We start from the raw sequence: 9,459 nt of genomic DNA on the forward strand, positions 1-9,459 counted from the left end.
ATAAACATTGGGGTGCAGGTGCCCCTTCAGATCACTACATTTGTATCTTTGGGGTAAATCCCTAGTAGTGCAATTGCTGGGTCATAGGGTAGCTCTATTTCCAACTTTGGAGGAACCTCCATACTGTTTTCCAGAGTGGCTGCACCAGCTTGCATTCCCACCAACCGTGTAGGAGGGTTCCCCTTTCTCCGCATCCTCACCAACATCTGTCATTTCCTGACTTGTTACTTTTAGCAATTCTGACTGGTGTGAGGTGGTATCTCATTGTGGTTTTGATTTGTATTTCCCTGATACTGAGTGACGTTGGGCATTTTTTCATGTGTCTGTTGGCCATTTGGATGTCTTCTTTGGAGAAATGTCTGTTCACATCTTCTGCCTGTTTCATGATTGGATTATTTGTTCTTTGGGTGTTGAGTGGATAAGTTCTTTATAGATTTTGGATACTAGCCCTTTATCTGATAAGACATTTGCAAATATCTTCTTCCATTCTGTTGGTTGTTGTTTGGTTTTATGGACTGTTTCCTTTGTAGTGCAAAAGTTTTTTATCTTGAAGTCCCAATAGTTCATTTTTGCCCTTGCTTCCCTTGCCTTTGGTGATGTGTCTAGGAAGAAGTTGCTGTGGCTGAGGTCGAAGAGGTTGCTGCCTGTGTTCTCCTTGAGGATTTTGATGGATTCCTGTCTCACATTTAGGTCTTTCATCCATTTTGAGTCTATTTTTGTGTATGGTGTAAGGAAATGGTCCAGTTTCATTCTTCTGCATGTGGCTGTCCAGTTTTCCCAACACCACTTGTTGAAGAGCCTTTTTCCATTGGACATTCTTTCCTGCTTTCTCAAAGATTAGAGTTGACCATAATGTTGAAGGTCCATTTCTGGGTTTTCTATTCTGTTCTATTGATCTATGTGTCTATTTTTGTGCCAGTACCATACTGTCTTGATGATTACAGCTTTGTAATAGAGCTTGAAGTCCAGAATTGTGATGTCCCCAGCTTTGGTTTTCTTTTTCAACATTCCTCTGGCTATTTGGGGTCTTTTCTGGTTCCATACAAATTTTAGGATTATTTGTTCCAGCTCTGTGAAAAGAGTTGATGGTACTTTGATTGGGACTGCACTGAATGTATAGATTGCTCTAGGTAGCATAGACATTTTAACAATATTTGTTCTTCCAGTCCATGAGCATGGGACGTTCTTCCATTTCTTTGTGTCTTCCTCAATTTCTTTCATGAGTGTTCTATAGCTTTCTGAGTACAGATCCTTTGCCTCTTTGCTTAGGTGTATTCCTAGGTATCTTACGGTTTTGGGTGCAGTTATAAATGGGATCACCTCAATTTCTCTTTCTTCTGTCTCATTGTTAGTGTATAGGAATGCAACTGATTTCTGTGCATTGATTTTATATCCTGCCACTTTGTTGAATTCCTATATGAGTTCTAGCAATTTTGGGGTGGAGTCTTTTGGGTTTTCCACATACAGTATCATGTCATCTGCAAACAGTGAGAGCTTGACTTCTTCTTTGCAGATTCGGATACTTTTATTTATTTATTTATTTTTTGTCTGATTGCTAAGGCTAGGACTTCTAGTACTATGTGGCACAACAGTGGTGATAGTGGACATCCCTGCCGTGTTCCTGACCTTAGGGGACAAGCTCTCAGTTTTTCCCCATTGAGAATGATACTCGCTGTGGGCTTTTTGTATATGGCTTTTATTATATTGAGATATGTTCCCTCTATCCCTACACTGTGAAGAGTTTTAATCAAGGAAAGATGCTGTACCTTGTCAAATGCTTTTTCTGCATCTATTGAGAGGACCATATGGTTCTTCTCCTTTCTTTTATTCATGTAGTGTATCATGTTGATTGATTTGAGGATGTTGAACCACCCCCTGCAGCTCAGGAATAAATCCCACTTGGTCGTGGTGAATAATCCTTTTAATGTACTGTTGGATCCTATTCACTAGTATTTTGGTGAGAATTTTGGCATCCATGTTTATCAGGCATATTGGTCTGTAATTCTCCTTTTATCGTGGGGTCTTTATCTGGTTTGGGGATCAAGGTAACGCTGGCCTCATAGAAAGAGTTTGGAAGTTTTCCTTCCATTTCTATTTTTTGAAACAGCTTCAGAAGAATAGATACTAATTTTTCTTTAAATGTTTGGTAGAATTCCCTTGGGAAGCCATCCAGCCCTGGACACTTGTTTGTTGGGAGATTTTTGATTACTGCTTCAACTTCCTTGCTGGTTATGGGTCTGTTCAGGTTTTCTATTTCTTCCTGTTTCAGTTTTGGTAGTTTATACATCTCTAGGAATGCATCCATTTCTTCCAGGTTGCCTAATTTGTTGGCATATAGTTGCTCATAATATGTTCTTATAATATGTTCTTATAATATAATATGTTCTTATTGTTTGTATTTCTTTGGTGTTGGTTGTGGTCTCTCCTCTTTCATTCATGATTTTATTTATTTGGGTCCTTTCTCTTTTCTTTTTGATAAGTCTGGCCAGGGGTTTATCAATCTTATTAATTCTTTCAAAGAACCAGCTCCTAGTTTCGTTGATCTGTTCTACTGTTCTTTTGGTTTCTATTTCACTGGTTTCTGCTCTGATCTTTATTAATACTCTTCTCCTGCTGGGTTTAGGCTTTATTTGCTGTTCTTTCTCCAGCTCCTTTAGGTGTAGGGTTAGGTTGTGTACTTGAGACCTTTCTTGTTTCTTGAGAAAGGCTTGTAGTGCTATATACTTCCCTCTTAGGACCATCTTTGCTGCATCCCAAAGGTTTTGAACAGTTGTGTTTTCATTTTCATTTGTTTCCATGAATTTTTTAAATTCTTCTTTAATTTCCTGGTTGACCCATTCATTCTTTAGTAGGATGATCTTTAGCCTCCATGTATTTGAGTTTTTTTCCAAATTTCCTCTTGTGACTGAGTTCCAGTTTCAAAGCATTGTGGTCTTAAATATGCAGGGAATGATTCCAGTCTTTTGATAGTGGTTGAGACCTGATTTGTATCCCGGTATGTGATCTCTTCTGGAGAATGTTCCATGTGTACTTGAGAAGAATGTGTATTCTGTTGCTCTAGGATGGAATGCTCTGTATATATCTGTGAAATCCATCTGATCCAGTGTGTCATTCAAAGCCCTTGTTTCTTTGTTCATCTTCTGCTTAGATGATCTGTCCATTGCAGTGAGTGGGGTGTTAAAGTCCCCTACTATTATTGTATAATTATCAATGTGTTTCTTTAATCTTGTTATTAATTGGTTTATGTAATTGGCTGCTCCCATGTTAGGGGCATAAATATTTACAATTGTTAGTTATTCTTGTTGGATAGATGCTTTAATTATGATAGTGTCCTTCCTCATCTTTTATTACAGTCTTTGGTTTAAAATCTAATTTGTCTAATATAAGGATTGCTCCCTGGCTTTCTTTTGATGTCTGTTAGCATGGTAAATGGTTTTCCACCCCCTTTCTTTCAATCTGGAGGTGTCTTTGGGTCCAAAATGTGTCTCTTGCAGACAACATATCAATGGGTCTTGCTTTTTTTTTTTTTAAGATTTTATTTTTATTTATTTGACAGAGAGAGACACAGCGAGAGAGGGACCACAAGCAGGGGGAGTGGGAGAGGGAGAAGCAGACTCCCCGTGGAGCAGGGAGCCCAATGCAGGGCTCGATTCCAGGACCCTGGGATCATGATCTGAGCCGAAGGCAGACGCTTAATGACTGAGCCACCCAGGCGCCCTGGGTCTTGCTTTTTTATACAATCTGATACCCTGTGTCTTTTGACTGGGGGTATTTAGCCCATTTATATTCAGAGTAACTATTGAAAGATAGGAATTTAGTGCCATTGTATTACCTGTAAAGTCACTGTTTCTGTATATTGTCTCTGTTCCTTTCTGGTCGATGTTACTTTGGGGCTCTCTCTTCACTTAAAGGATCCCCTTTAATATTTCTTGCAGGACTTGTGTAGTCACAAATTCTTTTAGTTTCTGTTTGTCCTGGGAGCTTTTTATCTCTCCTTTTATTTTGAATGACATCCTTGCTGGATCAAGTATTCTTGGCTGCATGTTTTTCTCATTTAGCACCCTGAATATATCATGCCAGTCCTTTCTGGCCTGTCAGGTCTCTGTGGATAGATCTGCTGCCAGTCTAATGTTTCTACCCTTTTATGTTACAGACCTCTTGTCCCGAGCTGCTTTCAGGATTTTCTCTTTGTCTCTGAGATTTGCAAGCTTCACTATTATATGTCGAGGTGTTGACCTATTTTTATTGATTTTGAGGGGGGTTCTCTGTGCCTCCTGAACTTGAATGCCTGTTTCCCTCACCAGATTATGTACATTCTCTGCTATAATTTACTCCAATATACCTTCTTCCCCCCCTTTCTCTTCTTCTGAGATCCCCATTATTCTAATATTGTTTCACTTTATGGTATCATTTATCTCTTGAATTCTCCCCTCGTGATCCAGTAGTTGTTTATCTCTTTTTCTCAGCTTCTTTGTTCTCCATCATTTGGTCTTCTATATCACTAATTCTCCCTTCTGCCTCTGTTGTAGTTAGAGCCTCCATTTTTTATTACACTTCATTAATAGCCTTTTTGATTTTGACTTGGTTAGATTTTATTTCTCCAGAAAAGGATTCTCTAGTGTCTTCTATGCTTTATTCAAGCCAAGCTAGTATCTGTATAATCGTCATCCTGAACTCTAGTCCTAACATCTTACTTATGTCCATACTGATTAGGTCCTTGGCAGTCAGTACTGCCTCTTGTTCTCTTTTTTGAGGTGAGTTTTTCCATCTTGTCATTCTGTCCAGAGAAGAATTACATGAACGAGAGAACAAAATACTAAAACGGCAACAATGACCCCAGAGAAATACACACTAAACAAATCAGAAGAGACCCAAAACAAAAAACCAAACAAAAAAAAGAGAATATAACCAGACAGGTGAACAGAACAGAACAATACACTGGATCTTTTGTGTATTTTGGTCTGTTTATTAGAAGAAACTGCATCCCAAAATTGTGAAGAAAGAAAAACATATATATACACACAGACACACACACACACACAAATAAAATTAAATACAATGAAAGGGTAGAATGTAAGTGTAAAAATGAAAATTAAAAAAGATTTTTAAAAAAGAGTTGATAAAATAAGACATTGTTTAAAAAAGGAAAGAGAAAAAAAATAAAATTGAAAGACTAAAGAGTTGTGGGGAAAAAATCATGAATTCTGTATACTATTTTCCCCCTAGTGCTGGATTTTGCAGTTCTCACTGATCTGTAAAGTTGGTCTTGGCTAGATGTTCTTGCTGATCTTCTGGGGTGAGGGGCCTATTGCGCTGATTCCCAAGTGTCTTGGCCTGAGGAGGAATTGCACCGCCCTTGATGGGGCCAGGTTAAATAATTTGCTCTGGATTGCTCTAGGTGGCTTTTGTTCTCTGAAGGCTTTTCGTGCCATTCTAGAGGATGAGAATGAAAATGACATCTTCCAAATCTCTGGCCCCGGAGCCAAAAGCTTGGGGCCCCACTCCTTAGTGAGCCCTCAGGGAAAAGCAGCCAATCCCTCCTCTCTCCCTGGTCTCTAGCCCCACTCCAAGCATTTCTATCTCAGGCACATGACCCTGCTTTGCGTCTCCAAACCCTGCAGACTCCTGCAGTGCTCACCCGCCCCACTCCTCCCTGGGGGGAGAGGGGGAGGGTCTTGCCGAGGTCCTGCCGCTTGGTGGGCCCCTGCTTGGAGAGCAGTCACCCGACTGTGCCACAGTTCACAGTATATGTCAATCCCGAGCTGAGAGCCCAATCCTGGGCTCGCTGATTGCAGCCAGCTTCCCTGCTCTGATGCCTGGGAGCTCTGCCACACTCAGGCACCCCCAGTCTTCCTGGGACCCTGGGGATCCTGAGACCACACTGTCCCACCTAGGGTTCTGCCCCACTTTGTTGCCTGAGCACCTTTCAGGTAGCAATGTCCTTCACTGGAGCAGACTTCTAAAAGTTCTGATTTTGTGCTCCACTGCTCTGTCACTTTCCAGTGCTGGCTGACGGAGGCTCCCTCCCCCTATGGTTTATCTTCCGATATATTGCCTCGGATTCACTTCTCCACATCTCCTACTTTGCAGAAAGAGTCGCCTTTTTATTTGTAGAATTGCAACTATTCTTTTCTTACATGTCCGGTTGTGTTCGCAGGTATTCAGAATGATTTGATAGAAATCTAGCTGAATTCCTGGGACCAGACGAAACTAAGATCTCCCACTCCTCCGCCATCTTGCCAGATCCCTTACCTTCTTCTTGAATGCCCTGTCAGGCCTCCTGGCTGTGCCTTCCCTGACCCTCCCCAGGGCGGTTCAACCCAACCCCTCTGAGCACCTTCACTTGGCATGGTCCCCATCTGCTCAGTTCAGACCACCTCCTTCTCTGCCCTCAGGCCAGCTGACACCTGTGGAAAACATTATGTAGTGAAGCTCTCTGAGAAAATGACCACAGATGTGCACCAACACTTGAATATGGGAAGGTTCATTGCATTTATTTGTAACTGGAAAAAAAGAAAGAAAAACATGCAAATGTTCCACAGGGGTGTAATTTTAAAAATTACGGAATGACAGTATACTAAATATTTTGTCATTATTAAAAAGTTTTTAGAGAAAATAGTCATGATCTAGTTGTTAGGTGAAAAAAATAATATACGAAACTATAGGAGATCCAAATTTTATAAAAACACACTTGTATAAAACTAAATGAGATGACAAAAAACCTTGAAAGAAACATGTCACACTTCTGACAGTTGTTATATCTATGTGGTGTGATCATGCGTATTTTCTACATTTTTGTTTGGATTTTGCCACATATTCTCATTTCTACAGTGGGTATGTATTCTCTTTATAAGGAGAATTGAAACTAGTATATGTTTAAAAAAAAGTCACCCGGGGCTGCCACTTGCCTGTCCTCCAGCTTCCTCCTGTCCCGGCCACGGGGCTCTGGGTGTGGCCGGCCTCCTGTACCACTGAGGGTGCCGTGGCCCAGCCTGCCCTGCTCCCCAAGGCCTCGGCTTCACTGTACTCACCAAGGTGGCATTTATAGAGGTCAAGGCCGTCCAAGATGGGATTCCTCCCCCTCTGCTCCCATATCAGGGTCCCTCTGTTCTCACCCCAGTTCCTCTCTCGGAGGATGAAGAGTCTGACCGGTTGTCAGCCCACAAATACGCTCAGATCTCCCTCATCCGAAAGTGGCAACTCCGCGCCCACCCCGGCATGTTGAGTACCTGGTGAGCTCACTTCCTTCTCGGAGAAGCTATTCCTTGGACCCCTAACCTCTCACACTCCCCGTAATGCTTAGCAGCCGCTCTCACCCCACCCCTGGACTGTGAGCACCTTACCAAACATACAGTTTTGTCAGCTGCTGCGACTGCATTGGGTGATACTATCGTGTGGTTTTTCTTTTTATCGAGTTGTTGATACAGCGGATTGATTTTCAAATGTTGAACCAGCCTTGCACACTTGGAAGAAATCCCACTTGGTCCTAGTTCGTAATTATTGTTTACATTGTTGGATTTTTTTTGCTAATACTTTGTGGGTGATTTTTTGCATCCAGGTTGATGAGAGATATTGGTCTGCAGTTTTATTTTCCTGGACTTACTGTCTGTCTGGTGTAGTGTCAGGGTAATGCTGGTCTCATAAAGTAAGTTTGGAAGTGCTCCCCCTCTTCTGCTTCCTTTCCTTCTTTTTTTTTCTTAACAATTTATTTATTTATTTGAGAGAGAAAGTGCATGAGCAGGGCGGGGGGCAGAGGGAGAGAGAATCCTAAGCAGACTCCGCACTGAACACAGAGCACAGCGCAGGGTTCGATCTCACGAGATCATGACCTGAGCTGAAACCAAGAGTCAGATGCTCAACCGACTGAGCCACCCAGGCACCCCAGCCCCCCTTTGGCTTTCTAGAAGAGATTGTGTAAAACTGGTGTCAATCCTTCTTTAAATGTTTGGTGGCATTTTCCAGTGAAATCCTCTAGGCCTGGGTATTTCTTTTGGGAGGGACATTTTAATTATAAAATCAGTGTCTCCAGTAGTCATTATACTGTTCTGTTGTCTGCTTAATCTTGGTTGAGTGTTGGCAGTCTGTGATTTTTCAGGGAACCGATACCCTCAGGTGTCGAGTGTGCATGTAACGTTGCTGGCAGTAATCCCTGCGTATCGTCCCGTGGCTGGAGGAGATGTCCCCATCTTTCTTGTTTCATCCCTGATATTGCTGATCTCTTTTTCTATTTCTGCCATTCTTCCTAGAGATTTGTCAGTTTTATTGATTTTTTTTTTTTTTTTTGGAGGAACCAGCTTCTTATTTCATTGAGCTTTCTCTGTTGTTTTCTGATTTTCAGTTTCATTGATTTTTGCTGCTAATATTTCCTTCCTTCTGCTGTCTTTGGGTTTACTTTTTGGTCTTCCTTTTTTAATTTCTTGAGGTAGGTACTTAAACTATTGATTTGAGGCCTGTCCTCATTTCGTTTATAAACAGTGCCATAAATTTTCCTCTCCACGTATTTTGACATATTGTGTTTCATTTTCACTCAGTTCTTTTATTCCCTTTGAGACTTCCTGTTTGGCCCATGAATTTAGAATTGTGCTAGTTAGTTTGAAGATTTTCCTCTTGTCTTTCTGCTACTGATTTCTCGCCTGATTCCAGTATGGTCAGAGAGTACACTGTACAATTTCAATTCCTTTAAGTTTACTGAAGTTTGCTTTATGGCCCAGCACATGCTCAGTCTTGGCGAATGTTTCATGAGCGCTTGAGAGGAATAATGTGTATTCTGCTGTGAAACCGGCTTTTCAATTATAAATTGTATATACCACCCCCAAAAATAGTTCAGGATTAAAGGAGAAGGTTGATGAAGTTTAGGTTTTCCATTTTTAAAGAAAAAAAATGTGTGCCTATCTTATCAAGTCTTGTTCCTACTGTGATAATATTACAATTAAACGTTGATTGATTGGTCCATTCATCATCTGTCCATGCAGAAATGCGTATGCACGCTTCTATCCAGGTGTCTTTGGAGCGCCTACTGTGTGCGAGGTAGGCAGCTGGGTGTTGAAAGGGTTGCAGAGATAAGTAAGCAGAGCCTCTGCCTGTACAGCTTCTCCCCTAGTCAGATGTGAGGGACGTGGCTGAGGCCAGTGCCCCCGAGAAGGGAGGTCTGGAGAAGGGGCTGTAGCCGCCCAGCGAAGAGCATCTGGTCAAGGAGCATCAGGTGTCAGGTAAGTCTTGTAGAGGAGGCAGCAGCTCAGCTGGGTCCTGACCAATGAGACTTCCATGCAGAGAATAGCTGAGGGCATTCCAGGTGGGAGGAACAGCGTCCGTGGCGGCAAAGAGAGTACACAAGTGTGAGACAGTACGAGCGAGGTGTTGGGCGAGGCTGTGGTGCAGCTTGTGGGGGTTGGGGAGGGGATGAGCTCCAGAAAACAAGAGTCGGAAGAGTCTCAACTGCTAAGAGCTCCAGGAAACAAG

General features: G+C 42.0%; 1 protein-coding gene across 4 annotated transcripts in view; it reads left to right on the forward strand.

The window, feature by feature from the left end:
• SDK1 (sidekick cell adhesion molecule 1) overlaps window positions 1–9,459 on the forward strand; it is a 616,964-nt gene that overhangs the window by 457,579 nt on the left and 149,926 nt on the right. The gene's annotated exons all lie outside the window — the stretch shown is intronic.

The sequence above is a fragment of the Mirounga leonina genome, unplaced genomic scaffold (assembly GCF_011800145.1).
Source record: "Mirounga leonina isolate KUSES-001 unplaced genomic scaffold, KU_Mleo_1.0 Mir_454, whole genome shotgun sequence".
In the NCBI taxonomy this organism is placed as follows: domain Eukaryota; kingdom Metazoa; phylum Chordata; class Mammalia; order Carnivora; family Phocidae; genus Mirounga; species Mirounga leonina.